The following is a 9,581-nucleotide window of genomic DNA, read 5'->3' as shown; positions in this document are numbered from 1 at the left end:
TTCGCTCATTTTATTCGAGCCTCGAATTTCGACTTATGAGCCGACTCAACTCTTTTCGTTGATATCCCTAATTATATTCGGGATGATTCACATGTTTTAGAGTTTAATATACACTTATTTAGGTTGAGTGATGGATGTAGGGGAAGTTGGTTGACAAATTGAGGTCTTTAGGGGAGGAGATCGTCGAAAATGGCGATCTCCGTTGGAGAAGAAGGCCCCACGGGCGTCCTTTCAAATGGACAAATGCCGACATCTGGGTCGTCTTTTTTAAGATGGCCCAGTTTTTTAATTAATTATTTATGTATTTTTTTAAAAAAAAAATCTTATTTTTTTTTTCAATATTCAACACTTTTTAATATACTTTCTTTAATTTTTAATTTTTTTTAATAATTTCCTTTAATTTAATTTTTCTTTCTATTTAATTATTTTCCCTTTATATTTTTATCTTTAATTCTTATTTTTGTTTTTATTTATAATTTGAATCCTTTTTTAGTTATTCTCTTTTCAATCCCCCCCTTTTTTTTAACTCTTTTTGTATTTTTTTTGTTCTTTTTATATAATTTATTTTTTATTAGCATGCCATATAAAATGAATTAATTTCTTCCGTATAGTAGTTACAAATTTGTTAGTTTAATTTATTGATATTATACTTTATTCTATTATCTCTCTTGTACAAGGTTCTAACGTTTGAAATTTTGTAGGATGCAATGAGACAGATTATCGACAAAGTTACGTCGAATTGTAGCTTTACCAATTTTATGACGGTATTGGAGTTGCTCGATGATGAGCACGCAGACAGGCTACGCCATTCTTGCATATGGCCCTTGTTTTTTACCATTGTCACTGGACTGAAATGTATGAGTTAAACAGTAACGAGGGCTCGTATTCCTAAAAATATGGAGCTGTTGTACAAATATTTTCATTGACAAATGATAGTAAACTGGCACAGTTAGGGGATGCATTTAGGGCATGCGACCAGATGCTCGACAAGTTGAAGTGGGGCTCAGTACTCATCCTTGAGAGCGTACTGAGGTGTCATTACAAAAAAGATATCGATTGACTTTTCCATTTTGAAGCTTTTAATGTTATCGATGCCTTCAACAACTATCCATGGGCGAAAATGCTATGAGGATACTTTACGTGTCTTTAGGAGGGGCATTTGATGTCCAAGGAGGATAAAGCTCGAGTAGAAGTATGATGCATATGGCTTGGCATTGCAGTTAAATATTTAACATAATGTACGTTAAATTTTTTTTTATTAAATTTGTATATAATAATTATAAGTGATGTAGATATAGGTATATGAGTCTGTCCCATCTTGGCTGGCTGGTATGTGAGGAGAAGGGAAACTGTTGCCTATGGATGTGTCATTGCCAAGCACAAGACAGGCCACTTGCTAAACAATTATTAGTTTTCATCAACGATCTTGAGTTGAGATTATACATTTGCGATTTATATTATTTGTCATTTCAAAATCTCAATACATAATCACTAAATTGTTGAAATGTCAATATGTTAGCTTGAAGTCCTTACTGAGTTAACAGTGTCGACGGAGGAGGTGTGAGTGAATTATCCATTATGTTTGCTCAAGACGACCAGATGCCTAAGTCCGTCTTCGATTGAAATGGGACATTTTGTGTTGTAATATTTTAATTAAGTTATTAATTTGTAATATTCTCATTTGTGTAGGAACGTTGTCCAGTTGATCGATCATCGCCTTCGTCGGGGAGATCATTACCACCGATGAAATCACCTTCTTGTGCATCCAAACACATCACCCATAGATCTCATGTACCTAATCATAGTACCTCCACTGATAACTTGTTTGAATGTCTAACTAAAGTTATCAGGGAGGAGGTAGGAGCGCTACGAGACGAGATAGGGGCATTGCAATGGGAGATAAGGGATATAGTAGAGTTATGACATGATACAGAAGACTACTAACCGATTTAGGAAACTTTCATAATGAGGCCACAGCGCTATGAGGGGGTGATAGAGGGATAAGCAGTGCAAGTGTTGGAGAGACTGGTGGTCCTCGGGGACTGAGAGAATAGCGAAGGTACCAAAGGAGAGGATCACATAGGGTATGATGATTCATCATAGCCATCGGACTCTACATTCGAATCTTTTTTTATATTTCTGGAAGGGGATGGCCACGATGATGTCCTAGATGGAGGATCGTATAGTGCCTAGGAGGAAAGGGTTGGTAATGTTCAGGATGGAGGGAGAGACCTGATAGTTATGGAGCTAGTAATCATAGGGCCGACCTAAGATGTTACAGTGCCCAGGACAAAAAGGGTGTAACAGAGGATATAATGGTGGCTGGGACGAAAGGAGTAATGGAGCTGGTGACTGTTGGAATAGCCGAGGAAGTGATAGAGGGGATACCAGAAAAGGTGGTAGAAGATGTGAAGGCTGTGGTACCGAAGGGGGTGGTGGAGAAAGTGGTCGACGAAAGATTATTTACCTGTGAAATGATGGGAAACAAAGTACGAGAACCTAATTATCGCTTTCTAGAAAAACGATGATTGAACATCAAATAGGCTTGATTGGAAACAATTGCAAGTTTAAAAATCAAATAGAGAATTATTCGAATATGAAATGGCAAGAAATAAAGTACGGGGGTCTAATTGTAACTTTTAATAGTTGATTCGAAACATAAATGGCGATTGAAGATCAAATATGTTCAATTGGAAGCAATTGCAAGTTTGAAAATCAAACAAAAGATTATTCGAATGTGAAATGACGGGAAACAAAGTATAGGAACATAATTGTAACTTTTTAATAGTTTATTTGGAACATAAAACGGTGATCGAAGATCAAATAAGCTCAATTGGAAGCAATTGCAAGTTTCAAAATCAAATGGAAGGTTATTCAAATGTGAAATGATAGGAAACAAAGTAGGGGAACTTATTTACAATCTTTTTATAATTGATTCAGAACATAAAACGGTGTCGAAGATCAAATATGTTCAATTGGAAGCAATTGCAAGTTTTAAAATCGAATGGGGTATTATTTGAAAGCGAAATGGTAGGAAACAAAGTATTGGGACCTAATTGCAACTTTTTATAGTTGATTCAAAACGTAAAACGGTGATTGAAGATCAAATAGGCTCAATTAGAAGCAATTACAAGTTTAAAAATCGAACGAAAGATTATTTGAATGTGAAATGGTGAGAAACAAAGTATGGGGACCTAATTACAACTTTCTAATAGTTGATTCATAACATAAAATGGTGATAAAAGATCAAATGTGCTCAATTGGAAGCAATTGCAAGTTCAAAAATCGAACAAGAAGATTTTTTCAAATGTGAAATGGTAGGAAACAAAGTATGGGGACTTGATTTGAAACTTTCTAACAGTTGATTTTAAATATAAAACATTGATCGGAGATTAAATAAGTTCAATTGGAAGCAATTACAAGTTTTAAAATCAAACCGAAGATTATTCAAATTTGAATTAGCGGGAAACAAAGTATGGAGGACCTAATTACAACATTCTAATAGTTGATTTGAAACATAAAACGGTCATCAAAGATTAAATAAGCTCAATTGGAAGTAATTGCAAGTTTAAAAATTGAACGAAAAATTTCTACAAGTACGTTTTTCACGCATCTCAGGAGTTTATCTTCCTGAGTTGCGATTAGCATACTTGTACAACTCTGTAATTCTGCACGTCAATCATGAAATCATTGTTATAGCTTGTTATGAATATGTTCAATCATTGTGAGAATTGATAACTATCGATCCTTTTTAATAATATATTGAGCAACTCTACATTGTTTGACGTCATTATGTTGTATCGACGTCCTGGAGAATGTGATCGTGCCAAGAGTTCAATTCCCATATTTGTCAGATACTCCCATGTAAGACGTGATTTACTTCTATTTCAACCATAAACTTGTTACATTTTTCAAAAATTGTAAACTTCTATAGTTATCCTAAACAACGCAACGATGCCACTGCCTCAATACTTACTCTTTAGGTTGCTTTGTGTATGGTATATGCAATACCTATAATGTGCTTCGAAAAAAACTTCAGCGACATAATTTATTTTAGGCTGTTCCCAATTAGTTACAAAGGTAAGGTTATCGACGTCCCTGAACGAAAGAAGGTAAATTAGGATGTTAGTAACTTGACATGAAGCAATAATCAACTTACCTTTGTATCTAACTTTTAAGGTTGTACCGTCAACTAAAATTAGGGGTCGCATCGCATTTCGAAATCTTTGAATGCATTGTCCAACAATCATGAAAAAATATTTGAAGCGATTGTCGCCCTCTATCTCAATAAACAATGCCGAGTCAAGATTAGTTATCCCAATATTATAGCAATACTTGGCCAATTTAGCATAAATTCTCATTGGCTGAAACCATTAAATTCTCCAACACACATTCTTTGATCTTTCAGATCTTTTGGTAACTCATGACCATTCTTGTATTCTTGGGCGACATCGTTGATGATGTTCGAAGGTTTATAGGTCATCCTTGAGTATTGAAATTTGTTTATTATTTGTCAACCAATAAATTATGTTCAAGCTTGTTTGTGTTCATTTAGACAAATACACACTTTTCAAATATATTCTCGTGTATACTTGCGATTTATAAAGAATTCGATTGTATCCATCTTTATCGCTTGCAAATATCAATGGCAACTGTCGTCAACTCAGATAATTGTGTACATCGGCTTATTTCATTTCTTCAATTTAAACTCAAAGTTGTGTTTCAATGCAATTTGGTGCACTACTTCCTGTAAATCTATCTTCGTTTCAAACAGTTACTCGACATGCAAATTTTCATATCGAAAATCACACTCCACTAATTATAGGGCCGTTCACTCATTTCAACCTGTGAGTTCTTACCCAACTCGAGATAAAACAATCAAATTCTCATTTATAAATTTATTTTCATTCTTGTTGTCTTGAACTACCAAAAGAATTTTGTGCATAACAGTGAGGTCATGGTGAAGAACAACTATTTAGAGAATAACCAGATTATCTTCACAAGATATCTCCTATGTGTCTAAAAAAATCATTCACATTTACAATCCCTTCAATCGGAATCTTATGTATTCATTCTCAAGAACAATCTTCCAATGTGTTTTAAAAAAATCATTCACATTTACTATCCCTTCAATCAGAATCTTCATATTCACTCTCGTGAACATTCTTCACCATTAAAGTTACATGAATAGGAGTCGGGCAATTTTGGTTCAATTCATTTAGAAATTTTATTTCAGCTTCAGAATTAGCATTTACATTTGGAATTGAAATGAATGTGTGCTTGTTGAATAGAAATCCCAATTCCGTATCGTATTGAGTGTGATCGATGTTGAGCTTGTTCCTTAAATCATTGTACATTTTCCACATATGATGTACTCGATGTTATCACAATTTCAATAGCATTATGTCTTTCACTAGTCCATTTTTATGTCCATCGATCATTTTCGTTCATTTCAAATTCACCAAAGTAACAAAGTCGAAACTATAGTTGATCTATATCTGCATTATGAAATATATAAATATTTTTTTTAAAAATAGATAATAAAGGCAAAAAAAGTCTTTTGGCTAGGCCGACTATTAACAATCAACCTAGCCGATTTTCTCTGCATTATTTTTTTGTTGAAAGGTCTATATTACCCTTAATGAAATGGTTCTTTCTATACTGAAACATATATCCTAGTCTTTTAAACATTTCTACTTTGAATATTTTAATATAAATTCATTCTATGATCTAATAAATAAGAATAATCTGCAACATATATTTTGTATTTTTTAATTAAAATGCTACATTCTTCAAATGGTAAATTTATATTTTCTAATTGAGATGTAATATTCTTTATTTTTTCTAACATTTTTTCTAATAGATTATCTAATCTTTCAATTGTATATCCTGGAATTTATTTATAATCATCAATTAATCCCTGCGATTCTTTAAGATCTTAAAAAGATTCATTCTAATTTTAGCAAAAATTTAATAGTTTTACCTTAGATTTGATCTAGACTTTTATTTTTAGAATCGAGTGACCTTCGAGCTTTGAATCTGTAAACTGTTTCCTTCAACGACCTCCTGCCTTTATGGAATTGTTACTATTTCAGCTACTTGCTCTCACTGTATCAACTTTTAAAAAATAAAATTCTAGACTTCTGCTAAAGAAAAACTTTCTTTTTGCTAAAATATTAAGGAAACTTTTTTATCAAATCTTTCAAGAATCTATAGGAATAAAGATTTAGAAACTCATATTCATATAAAAAATATTGGAATTTTATTTCTATCAGAATTTATACAAGACTTCTATTTGGTACAAAGAGATATCCAGAAAAACTTGATTTTCTAACTGAGAATGATTTTTTGAGTAGCTATTGCTTACAACTCGAGATTTCGAGATAAGATGATCTTTCTCTATAGCAATGTCCTATTTATACAAGTTTATGAGACTCTATTACATCATTGAGTACATCAACAAGGCACACTTGCCTCTCTATTTTTCCTACTTGGGCCTACATGTTGCTTCAACTTTTTATTCAAATAGCATATTTTTCTATTATTACTCTTTATCTTCAATGTCTTTACATGCAGCTGTACACCTTTGTCAAAGGTGCTCTATTATTGTCCTCTTCCTTTATTTCTTCACATGCAGCTGGGGCATTCCCTTAGCTGGCAGACTTCTTTTATAGTAGTAGGATATCCTGAAAATTGATGTATATCAAATCTTGTAATATAATCTTTTAAGATTTTTGATTTTCCATATCCTCCATTGGATACAACATCCAATTTTCATATTGGCACAAGTACGAGAATTTTTTATCAAACAAATTTTTGGCAATGTTGTAGATGGCTTTAGTTCCAAGCGCTCTTCTATGTATGATCCATGATTTTGTCACTGTTGGAACTTTTCTATTATTTTCTGTAACATCAATTTGGAATTGGTTGCAACTTATCTAATTGAGATTATGTGTTCAACTGGATAGTAAACAACTCCATCATATTCTAGACTGATTGAATAGAATTTCAGATATATTTTTCTTCTCTTGACAAATCTGGATACTTATTTAATGAATATGTCATCAAACTTTGAAATTTCAATAAAATCTTTTCCTGGATAAATCAAATCCATGAATCCATAGTTTGCCATAATTTTTACAAATGAAGGGTTTCCTCCTTCCATGGCTGTTATTTTGGGATAAACATTATTTTTCGGAGAAATGAAATATGAATCACTCATTTTTATTTCATAAGCAATTTTGACTATTTCAGCATATTTTTCTTCTTTTGGATCTAAAGGGATTTTATCTTCTTGATCTATGATACTGATTGTTTTGGTATCTCATTTATCTCCATTTATCATAACTTTCTTGGTTGATAATATAAAAATGGAATCTCCTTTATTATCAGTTGGTATGTTGTCACGTCTGGGTCCACTGCTGCTTCCAGCTGTCCCTGTTTGGTATTGATTTGAAAAACTCATTTCTGAGCTCTTTGGTATATATGTCTCAGACATTATATCTTTTAGTTGTGTTGCAATAGCATCAACTTGATTTTTGAGTTCTATGGCATATTTATGATACTCAGTAGTGATATTCAATAGTATTTTTATATTTGAGTTGAACATCTCTGAGATCTGGGTTGCTCCATAGTTTATATCTTCAGATTCTTCTTTAAAAAAATCTGTCCTTTTTTATATATGTTGGATAGATTGATATAATTCCATGGCCTTGGCTTTATCCATCAGCAAATTCTATGTTTCTGCTGAGAAAACTTGCAAGAAAATTATTAACTCCTTTAATATAGACTATATCAAAATTATAAAATGCTAAATAAGCTTGCCATCTATGGAGCCTTCTGTATTGGGGTTCTAATGGTAATTTATTCCTGACTAATCCTGCAACTTGAGAATTATCAGTCTTTGGATAATAAAAATAATGTGAACTTCTTTATTCTTCTAATAATTGCTAGTAATTTTTTCTCATAAGTAGTATAATTTATTTCTGCTTGATTAAAGGTTCCACTTGAGTATCTACAAATTTCATTTAGATTTGTTTTTAATATTGCTGCCCAATATTTATATAAGGCATCAATATTAACAATCAAATTATCTTTTTCATCTGGTAATCTTAATTTTGATAAATTTTTGCATTCTTCTTTTAATGATTTAACTATTTTTGTATGTTTTTTATTCCATCCCTTAGTATTTGTTTTTCTAAGTAAAACTTGGATTTTATATCTTTTTTTAAAAAAGATTTTCAATAAATCCTTCCGCATAATTTAAACATCTTAAGAATTTTTGTATTTGTTCTTTGAATTCTAATTTATCTGAAAAACTTTCTATCTTTTTGGATATATGAGTCTATAATTTTATCCCTTTTTTATTTATTGATAATCTAAGAAAGTCTATTTCTTATTTTTCTATTATAAATTTATTTTTAGATAATACAATTCCTTCTTTTTTACATTCTCTAATAAATTGGAATAAATGATTTCTATGTTCTTCTTTACTATTAGAACATATTAATATATCATCTATATAAACATTTAGAAATTCATTAAACTTTTTAAATATATTATCAATTTTCCTTTGATATATTTGTGGTGCATTTTTAGACAAAGTGATATAACTAACCATTCATATTTTCCTTGAGGTGTGCTAAATGCAATATATTGTATACTATCTTCTTCCATTTTTATTTATCAAAATCCTAATTTACAATCAAATTTAGAATAATATTGTTGTCCTCTTGCAAAATTTATTAACACTTCTTTATTTGGTAGAAAGTAACCATCAAATTTAGTATATTTGTTTAATTCTTTATAGTTTATGACCATCCTAGCTTTTCCTGTAACTTGTTAAGAATGTTTCATAACTATAAAGGCTGGACTACTATGAGGTCCATTATTAGGTCTAATAAGTTTTTATTCTAATAATTCTTTTATCTGGCTTTTGAACTCTTTTGTATCTTCTATAGTATACATCATTGATCTAACTCTTATTATAACATTTTCTGTTAATTCTATTTTAGCTCTAAGATGAAATGGTTTCCAAAATAATAATGAGTTTTCTCCATAAATTTTCTCTAATTGTTTTATGATTTTTTCATACTTATTTCTATTTCTGTTTTTAGGATCTTTTTCTATGATAGTTTTTTATTTTTTAGTTAATCTTGTACTATTGGTCATTTTTCCCATTTATCACCACGCTGGGCTGGCTGAACTTTGTAAGGTCTAAATTCTCTTGGTATTTTTAATAGATGTGCACAAAGTGTTTGTAACATTATCATGTAATTATTTTGTTTATAATATTGAAATTGTTGAATAAAATCATTTCCTAATAATATATCACATTATAATTTATTATAATTATATACTTTATTTATTATAACTTGTTTACTACCAAGTATTATATTAACATTTTTAGCACTATCAATTATTTGAGTGCTTTCCCCAGTCACTTCTGTTATTTTTATTTTACTATTTTTATTCCATGATTTTATTAAGAAATTTTTAAAAATGGTTATATCACTTCCTGTATCAATTAAGGCACAAGTTGTTATATTTGTTTCTACTATAGTAACTTGTATATATACTGC

This window comes from Olea europaea, chromosome 5 (assembly GCF_002742605.1).
Source record: "Olea europaea var. sylvestris chromosome 5, O_europaea_v1, whole genome shotgun sequence".
Lineage (NCBI taxonomy): Eukaryota > Viridiplantae > Streptophyta > Magnoliopsida > Lamiales > Oleaceae > Olea > Olea europaea.
Note: the sequence above shows the minus strand (reverse complement) of the source record.